Below are 10,562 nucleotides of genomic sequence, written 5' to 3' on the forward strand. Positions count from 1 at the left end.
TTTTATGAACGTCAGCTTGTCCACATTGGCTGTAGACAGGCGGCTGCGTTTGTCTGTAATGACGCCCCCTGCCGTGCTGAATACACGTTCAGACAAAACGCTGGCTGCCGGGCAGGCCAGCACCTCCAAGGCATAAAAGGCTAGCTCTGGCCACGTGGACAATTTAGAGACCCAGAAGTTGAATGGGGCCGAACCATCAGTCAGTACGTGGAGGGGTGTGCACACGTACTGTTCCACCATGTTAGTGAAATGTTGCCTCCTGCTAACACGTTGCGTATCAGGTGGTGGTGCAGTTAGCTGTGGCGTGTTGACAAAAGTTTTCCACATCTCTGCCATGCTAACCCTGCCCTCAGAGGAGCTGGCCGTGACACAGCTGCCTTGGCGACCTCTTGCTCCTCCTCTGCCTTGGCCTTGGGCTTCCACTTGTTCCCCTGTGACATTTGGGAATGCTCTCAGTAGCGCGTCTACCAACGTGCGCTTGTACTCGCGCATCTTCCTATCACGCTCCAGTGCAGGAAGTAAGGTGGGCACATTGTCTTTGTAGCGTGGATCCAGCAGGGTGGCAACCCAGTAGTCCGCACAGGTTAAAATGTGGGCAACTCTGCTGTCGTTGCGCAGGCACTGCAGCATGTAGTCGCTCATGTGTGCCAGGCTGCCCAGGGATAAGGACAAGCTGTCCTCTGTGGGAGGCGTATCATCATCGTCCTGCCTTTCCCCCCAGCCACGCACCAGTGATGGACCCGAGCTGCGTTGGGTGCCACCCCGCTGTGACCATGCTTCATCCTCATCCTCCTCCACCTCCTCCTCATCCTCGTCCTCCTCGTCCTCCAGTAGTGGGCCCTGGCTGGCCACATTTGTACCTGGCCTCTGCTGTTGCCAAAAACCTCCCTCTGAGTCACTTCGAAGAGACTGGCCTGAAAGTGCTAAAAATGACCCCTCTTCCTCCTCCTCCTCCTCCTCCTCCTCCTCCTGGGCCACCTCCTGTTCCATCATCGCCCTAAGTGTTTTCTCAAGGAGACATAGAAGTGGTATTGTAACGCTGATAACGGTGTCATCGCCACTGGCCATGTTGGTGGAGTACTCGAAACAGCGCAACAGGGCACACAGGTCTCGCATGGAGGCCCAGTCATTGGTGGTGAAGTGGTGCTGTTCTGTAGTGCGACTGACCCGTGCGTGCTGCAGCTGAAACTCCACTATGGCCTGCTGCTGCTCGCACAGTCTGTCCAGCATGTGCAAGGTGGAGTTCCACCTGGTGGGCACGTCGCATATGAGGCGGTGAGCGGGAAGGCCGAAGTTACGCTGTAGCGCAGACAGGCGAGCAGCAGCAGGATGTGAACGCCGGAAGCGCGAACAGACGGCCCGCACTTTATGCAGCAGCTCTGACATGTCGGGGTAGTTGTGAATGAACTTCTGCACCACCAAATTCAGCACATGCGCCAAGCAAGGGATGTGCGTCAAATTGGCTAGTCCCAGAGCTGCAACGAGATTTCGCCCATTATCACACACCACCAGGCCGGGCTTGAGGCTCACCGGCAGCAACCACTCGTCGGTCTGTTGTTCTATACCCCGCCACAACTCCTGTGCGGTGTGGGGCCTGTCCCCCAAACATATGAGTTTCAGAATGGCCTGCTGACGTTTACCCCGGGCTGTGCTGAAGTTGGTGGTGAAGGTGTGTGGCTGACTGGATGAGCAGGTGGAAGAAGAGGAGGAGGAAGCCGAGAAGGAGGAGGTGGCAACAGGAGGCAAAGAATGTTGCCCTGCGATCCTTGGCGGCGGAAGGACGTGCGCCAAACAGCTCTCCGCCTGGGGCCCAGCTGCCACTACATTTACCCAGTGTGCAGTTAGGGAGATATAGCGTCCCTGGCCGTGCTTACTGGTCCACGTATCTGTGGTTAGGTGGACCTTGCCACAGATGGCGTTGCGCAGTGCACACTTGATTTTATCGGATACTTGGTTGTGCAGGGAAGGCACGGCTCTCTTGGAGAAGTAGTGCCGGCTGGGAACAACATACTGTGGGACAGCAAGCGACATGAGCTGTTTGAAGCTGTCTGTGTCCACCAGCCTAAATGACAGCATTTCATAGGCCAGTAGTTTAGAAATGCTGGCATTCAGGGCCAGGGATCGAGGGTGGCTAGGTGGGAATTTACGCTTTCTATCAAATGTTTGTGAGATGGAGAGCTGAACGCTGGCGTGTGACATGGTTGAGACGCTTGGTGACGGAGGTGGTGGTGGTGGTGTTGGTGGTACATCCCCTGTTTGCTGGGCGGCAGGTGCCAACGTTCCTCCAGAGGCGGAGGAAGAGGCCGAGGCGGCAGCAGCAGAATAGGCCGAGGCGGCAGCAGCAGAAGAGGTAGCAGGGGGAGCCTGAGTGACTTCCTTGGTTTTAAGGTGTTTACTCCACTGCAGTTCATGCTTTGCATGCAGGTGCCTGGTCATGCAGGTTGTGCTCAGGTTCAGAACGTTAATGCCTCGCTTCAGGCTCTGATGGCACAGCGTGCAAACCACTCGGGTCTTGTCGTCAGCACATTGTTTGAAGAAGTGCCATGCCAGGGAACTCCTTGAAGCTGCCTTTGGGGTGCTCGGTCCCAGATGGCGGCGGTCAGTAGCAGGCGGAGTCTCTTGGCGGCGGGTGTTCTGCTTTTGCCCACTGCTCCCTCTTTTGCTACGCTGTTGGCTCGGTCTCACCACTGCCTCTTCCTCCGAACTGTGAAAGTCAGTGGCACGACCTTCATTCCATGTGGGGTCTAGGACCTCATCGTCCCCTGCATCGTCTTCCACCCAGTCTTGATCCCTGACCTCCTGTTCATTCTGCACACTGCAGAAAGACGCAGCAGTTGGCACCTGTGTTTCGTCATCATCAGAGACATGCTGAGGTGGTATTCCCATGTCCTCATCATCAGGAAACATAAGTGGTTGTGCGTCAGTGCATTCTATGTCTTTCACCGCTGGGGAAGGGCTAGGTGGATGCCCTTGGGAAACCCTGCCAGCGGAGTCTTCAAACAGCATAAGAGACTGCTGCATAACTTGAGGCTGAGACAGTTTCCCTGGTATGCATGGGGGTGATGTGACAGACTGATGGGGTTGGTTTTCAGGCGCCATCTGTGCGCTTTCTGCAGAAGACTGGGTGGGAGATAATGTGAACGTGCTGGATCCACTGTCGGCCACCCAATTGACTAATGCCTGTACCTGCTCAGGCCTTACCATCCTTAGAACGGCATTGGGCCCCACCATATATCGCTGTAAATTCTGGCGGCTACTGGGACCTGAGGTAGTTGGTACACTAGGACGTGTGGATGTGGCAGAACGGCCACGTCCTCTCCCAGCACCAGAGGGTCCACTAACACCACCACGACCATGTCCACGTCCGCGTCCCTTACTAGATGTTTTTCTCATTGTTATGGTTCACCACAACAACAAATATATTATTTGGCCCAATGTATTGTATTCAAATTCAGCGGGATATAAATTTGAGGCCTAGTATTTAGGCGCTGGGTGACCGGTATGGATTTAGTGACAGAATTAGACTTGGAAATGCACAGAAGCGTGTGTGTGAAGTTATTCTGAATGACCCTATGTGCACCTTCAATATGATCTACCCTTTTAGGGATAGATTTCAAATAGCTCTGATATAGCAGAAACGACTAAATTATGAAATTGCTAAATTGGGAATTGTATTTCAACCCAGAACAAAAAATGTGCTTTGACGGACACTAAATAACTTTCCCAGCCACAACAGGACAGCGGTAACGAGAGATTTAGCGGGATATAAATTTGAGGCCTAGTATTTAGGCGCTGGGTGACAGGTATGGGTTTAGTGACAGAATTAGATTTGGAAATGCACAGTAGCGGGTGTGTGAAGTTATTCTGAATGACCGTATGTGCACCTTGAATATTATATACCCTTTTAGGGATAGATTTCAAATAGCTCTGATATAGCAGAAACCACTAAATTATGAAATTGCTAAATTGGGAATTGTATTTCAACCCAGAACAAGAAATGTGCTTGAACGGACACTAAATAACTCGCCCAGCTACAGCACTAGGGACAGATTTAGCTGGATATAAATTTGAGGCCTAGTATTTAGGCGCTGGGTGACCGGTATGGATTTAGTGACAGAATTAGACTTGGAAATGCACAGAAGCGTGTGTGTGAAGTTATTCTGAATGACCCTATGTGCACCTTGAATATTATATACCCTTTTAGGGATAGATTTCAAATAGCTCTGATATAGCAGAAACCACTAAATTATGAAATTGCTAAATTGGGAATTGTATTTCAACCCAGAACAAGAAATGTGCTTGAACGGACACTAAATAACTCGCCCAGCTACAGCACTAGGGACAGATTTAGCTGGATATAAATTTGAGGCCTAGTATTTAGGCGCTGGGTGACCGGTATGGATTTAGTGACAGAATTAGACTTGGAAATGCACAGAAGCGTGTGTGTGAAGTTATTCTGAATGACCCTATGTGCACCTTGAATATTATATACCCTTTTAGGGATAGATTTCAAATAGCTCTGATATAGCAGAAACCACTAAATTATGAAATTGCTAAATTGGGAATTGTATTTCAACCCAGAACAAAAAATGTGCTTTGACGGACACTAAATAACTTTCCCAGCCACAACAGGACAGCGTTAACGAGAGATTTAGCAGGATATAAATTTGAGGCCTAGTATTTAGGCGCTGGGTGACAGGTATGGGTTTAGTGACAGAATTAGACTTGGAAATACACAGTAGCGGGTGTGTGTGAAGTTATTCTGAATGACCCAATGTGCACCTTGAATATTATATACCCTTTTAGGGATAGATTTCAAATAGCTCTGATATAGCAGAAACCACTAAATTATGAAATTGTTAAATTGGGAATTGTATTTAAACCCAGAACAAAAAATGTGCTTTGACGGACACTAAATAACTTTCCCAGCCACAACAGGACAGCGTTAACGAGAGATTTAGCAGGATATAAATTTGAGGCCTAGTATTTAGGCGCTGGGTGACAGGTATGGGTTTAGTGACAGAATTAGACTTAGAAATACACAGTAGCGGGTGTGTGTGAAGTTATTCTGAATGACCGTATGTGCACCTTGAATATTATATACCCTTTTAGGGATAGATTTCAAATAGCTCTGATATAGCAGAAACCACTAAATTATGAAATTGCTAAATTGGGAATTGTATTTCAACCCAGAACAAGAAATGTGCTTGAACGGACACTAAATAACTCGCCCAGCTACAGCACTAGGGACAGATTTAGCTGGATATAAATTTGAGGCCTAGTATTTAGGCGCTGGGTGACCGGTATGGATTTAGTGACAGAATTAGACTTGGAAATGCACAGAAGCGTGTGTGTGAAGTTATTCTGAATGACCCTATGTGCACCTTGAATATTATATACCCTTTTAGGGATAGATTTCAAATAGCTCTGATATAGCAGAAACCACTAAATTATGAAATTGCTAAATTGGGAATTGTATTTCAACCCAGAACAAGAAATGTGCTTGAACGGACACTAAATAACTCGCCCAGCTACAGCACTAGGGACAGATTTAGCTGGATATAAATTTGAGGCCTAGTATTTAGGCGCTGGGTGACCGGTATGGATTTAGTGACAGAATTAGACTTGGAAATGCACAGAAGCGTGTGTGTGAAGTTATTCTGAATGACCCTATGTGCACCTTGAATATTATATACCCTTTTAGGGATAGATTTCAAATAGCTCTGATATAGCAGAAACCACTAAATTATGAAATTGCTAAATTGGGAATTGTATTTCAACCCAGAACAAAAAATGTGCTTTGACGGACACTAAATAACTTTCCCAGCCACAACAGGACAGCGTTAACGAGAGATTTAGCAGGATATAAATTTGAGGCCTAGTATTTAGGCGCTGGGTGACAGGTATGGGTTTAGTGACAGAATTAGACTTGGAAATACACAGTAGCGGGTGTGTGTGAAGTTATTCTGAATGACCCAATGTGCACCTTGAATATTATATACCCTTTTAGGGATAGATTTCAAATAGCTCTGATATAGCAGAAACCACTAAATTATGAAATTGTTAAATTGGGAATTGTATTTAAACCCAGAACAAAAAATGTGCTTTGACGGACACTAAATAACTTTCCCAGCCACAACAGGACAGCGTTAACGAGAGATTTAGCAGGATATAAATTTGAGGCCTAGTATTTAGGCGCTGGGTGACAGGTATGGGTTTAGTGACAGAATTAGACTTAGAAATACACAGTAGCGGGTGTGTGTGAAGTTATTCTGAATGACCCAATGTGCACCTTGAATATTATATACCCTTTTAGGGATAGATTTCAAATAGCTCTGATATAGCAGAAACCACTAAATTATGAAATTGCTAAATTGGGAATTGTATTTCAACCCAGAACAAGAAATGTGCTTGAACGGACACTAAATAACTCGCCCAGCTACAGCACTAAGGACAGATTTAGCGGGATATAAATTTGAGACCTAGTATTTAGGCGCTGGGTGACAGGTATGGGTTTAGTGCCAGAATTAGACTTGGAAATACACAGTAGCGGGTGTGTGTGAAGTTATTCTGAATGACCCAATGTGCACCTTGAATATTATATACCCTTTTAGGGATAGATTTCAAATAGCTCTGATATAGCAGAAACCACTAAATTATGAAATTGCTAAATTGGGAATTGTATTTCAACCCAGAACAAGAAATGTGCTTGAACGGACACTAAATAACTCGCCCAGCTACAGCACTAAGGACAGATTTAGCGGGATATAAATTTGAGGCCTAGTATTTAGGCGCTGGGTGACAGGTATGGGTTTAGTGCCAGAATTAGACTTGGAAATACACAGTAGCGGGTGTGTGTGAAGTTATTCTGAATGACCCAATGTGCACCTTGAATATTATATACCCTTTTAGGGATAGATTTCAAATAGCTCTGATATAGCAGAAACCACTAAATTATGAAATTGCTAAATTGGGAATTGTATTTCAACCCAGAACAAGAAATGTGCTTGAACGGACACTAAATAACTCGCCCAGCTACAGCACTAAGGACAGATTTAGCGGGATATAAATTTGAGGCCTAGTATTTAGGCGCTGGGTGACAGGTATGGGTTTAGTGCCAGAATTAGACTTGGAAATACACAGTAGCGGGTGTGTGTGAAGTTATTCTGAATGACCCAATGTGCACCTTGAATATTATATACCCTTTTAGGGATAGATTTAAAATAGCTCTGATATAGCAGAAACCACTAAATTATGAAATTGCTAAATTGGGAATTGTATTTCAACCCAGAACAAGAAATGTGCTTGAACGGACACTAAATAACTCGCCCAGCTACAGCACTAAGGACAGATTTAGCGGGATATAAATTTGAGGCCTAGTATTTAGGCGCTGGGTGACAGGTATGGGTTTAGTGCCAGAATTAGACTTGGAAATACACAGTAGCGGGTGTGTGTGAAGTTATTCTGAATGACCCAATGTGCACCTTGAATATTATATACCCTTTTAGGGATAGATTTCAAATAGCTCTGATATAGCAGAAACCACTAAATTATGAAATTGCTAAATTGGGAATTGTATTTCAACCCAGAACAAGAAATGTGCTTGAACGGACACTAAATAACTCGCCCAGCTACAGCACTAAGGACAGATTTAGCGGGATATAAATTTGAGGCCTAGTATTTAGGCGCTGGGTGACAGGTATGGGTTTAGTGCCAGAATTAGACTTGGAAATACACAGTAGCGGGTGTGTGTGAAGTTATTCTGAATGACCCAATGTGCACCTTGAATATTATATACCCTTTTAGGGATAGATTTCAAATAGCTCTGATATAGCAGAAACCACTAAATTATGAAATTGCTAAATTGGGAATTGTATTTCAACCCAGAACAAGAAATGTGCTTGAACGGACACTAAATAACTCGCCCAGCTACAGCACTAAGGACAGATTTAGCGGGATATAAATTTGAGGCCTAGTATTTAGGCGCTGGGTGACAGGTATGGGTTTAGTGCCAGAATTAGACTTGGAAATACACAGTAGCGGGTGTGTGTGAAGTTATTCTGAATGACCCAATGTGCACCTTGAATATTATATACCCTTTTAGGGATAGATTTCAAATAGCTCTGATATAGCAGAAACCACTAAATTATGAAATTGCTAAATTGGGAATTGTATTTCAACCCAGAACAAGAAATGTGCTTGAACGGACACTAAATAACTCGCCCAGCTACAGCACTAGGGACAGATTTAGCTGGATATAAATTTGAGGCCTAGTATTTAGGCGCTGGGTGACCGGTATGGATTTAGTGACAGAATTAGACTGGGATATGGCCAAAAAATAAACAGACTATTGCTGGTTAAATGCACTTGGTGTGACAGCTTCACCCTGATGTAGGCTTTAGCCAAAAAACAACCACACCATTGAGGGTTAAATGCACTTGGTGACAGGCGCAGCTTGCCCCTGATTTAGTATATGGCCAAAAAATGAACAGACTATTGCTGGTTAAATGCACTTGGTGTGACAGCTTCACCCTGATGTAGGCTTTAGCCAAAAAACAACCACACCATTGAGGGTTAAATGCACTTGGTGACAGGCGCAGCTTGCCCCTGATTTTGTATATGGCCAAAAAATGAACAGACTATTGCTGGTTAAATGCACTTGGTGTGACAGCTTCACCCTGATGTAGGCTTTAGCCAAAAAACAACCACACCATTGAGGGTTAAATGCACTTGGTCGCAGCTTGTGCTGGCGCACCACAAGACACAAAATGGCCGCCGATCACCCCAGAAAAATGTGACTGACAAACGGTCTGTGCAGCCTAAAAACAGTGAGCAATTGAGGATCAGCAGCTCAATGATCCACAGCTGCAGATCGATCAGTTAATCAAGTCCTTTGGAGGAGTTAATCTGCCTAATCTCGCCCTACTGTCGCAGCCGCAACCTCTCCCTACGCTAATCAGAGCAGAGTGACGGGCGGCGCTATGTGACTCCAGCTTAAATAGAGGCTGGGTCACATGGTGCTCTGGCCAATCACAGCCATGCCAATAGTAGGCATGGCTGTGATGGCCTCTTGGGGCAAGTAGTATGACGCTTGTTGATTGGCTGCTTTGCAGCCTTTCAAAAAGCGCCAAGAAAGCGTCACAAAAGCGCGAAGAAAGCGACGAACACCGAACCCGAACCCGGACTTTTACGAAAATGTCCGGGTTCGGGTCCGTGTCACGGACACCCCAAAATTCGGTACGAACCCGAACTATACAGTTCGAGTTCGCTCATCCCTAGTCATGTGATATTTTTATACAGCAGGTTCTTATGGACGCAGCAATACCTAATATGTATACTTTTTTATTTATTTAAGTTTTACACAATTCAAAAAATCATGTTTTAGTGTCTCGATATTCTGAAAGCCATATATATATATATATATATAAATATATATATATATATATATATATATTTTTTTTTTTTGGTGTCTTAGGTAAGGTGTAATTTTTTGCGGGATGAGATTTAATTTGGCACTATTTGGGATGCATGTGAGTTTTTAATCGCTTGCTATGTTTTTGTGATGTAAGGTGACAAAAAATATCTTTTGACTCAGTTTAAATGTTTTTTTTTACGGTGTTCATCTGAGGGGTTAAGTCATGCAAAACCTTTTACAGAGCAGGTTGTTACGGACGCGGAGATACCTAATATGTATACTGTTTTTATTTTATTTAAGTTTTACACAATAATATCATATTTAAAACAAAAAAATAATGTTTTATTGTCTCCATAGTCTGAGAAACAATTTGTGGGTTATTGTCTTAGTTAGGGGCTCATTTTTTGCAGGATGAGATTAAAGTTTGGATCTATTTTGGGTTGTATATGACTTTTTGATTGCTTGCTATTACACTTTTTGTGATGTAAGGTGACAAAAAAATGGCTTTTGACACCATTTTATTTTCAGTGTTCATCTGAGGGGTTAGGTCATGTGGTATTTTTATAGAGCAGGTTGTTACGGATGCGGCAATATCTAATATGTCTACTTTTTTATTTTTTAGGCGATTGTCTTATGTAGGGGCTCAAAGGTGACAGTTATATTGGTACTATTTTGGGGGACATACACCTTTTTGACCGCTTAATGTTGCACCTTTAGTGATGTAAGGTAACAAAACAATGTCTTTTTTAGCACAGTTTTTTTTAATTTACGGTGTTTACCTGAGGGATTATTTGATATTGCAATAGAGCTAGTCGATACGGACGCGGTTATACCTAATATGTCTACTTTTATTTTTTTCCCTATTTTTTACAATTTTATTTTAAACTTTTTTTGAGGAAAAATGACGCTTTTTTTACTTGAAACTTAAACAAATAAAAAAAAAAAACTTTTTTTTTTTGCTTTTTTTTTTGCTTTTTTTTTTCACTTTACTATTTGTCCCACTCTGGGACTTCAACATTACAGGGTCTGATCCCTGTTTGAATGCAGCACAATACATCTCTATTGTGCTGTATTGAACTGTTAGTGTCTTACACTGTATTAGCTCTTGTAAGGCAAGCACAATACAGCTCTATTGTGCTGTATGGAA

Source organism: Bufo gargarizans, chromosome 9 (assembly GCF_014858855.1).
Source record: "Bufo gargarizans isolate SCDJY-AF-19 chromosome 9, ASM1485885v1, whole genome shotgun sequence".
In the NCBI taxonomy this organism is placed as follows: Eukaryota; Metazoa; Chordata; class Amphibia; order Anura; family Bufonidae; genus Bufo; species Bufo gargarizans.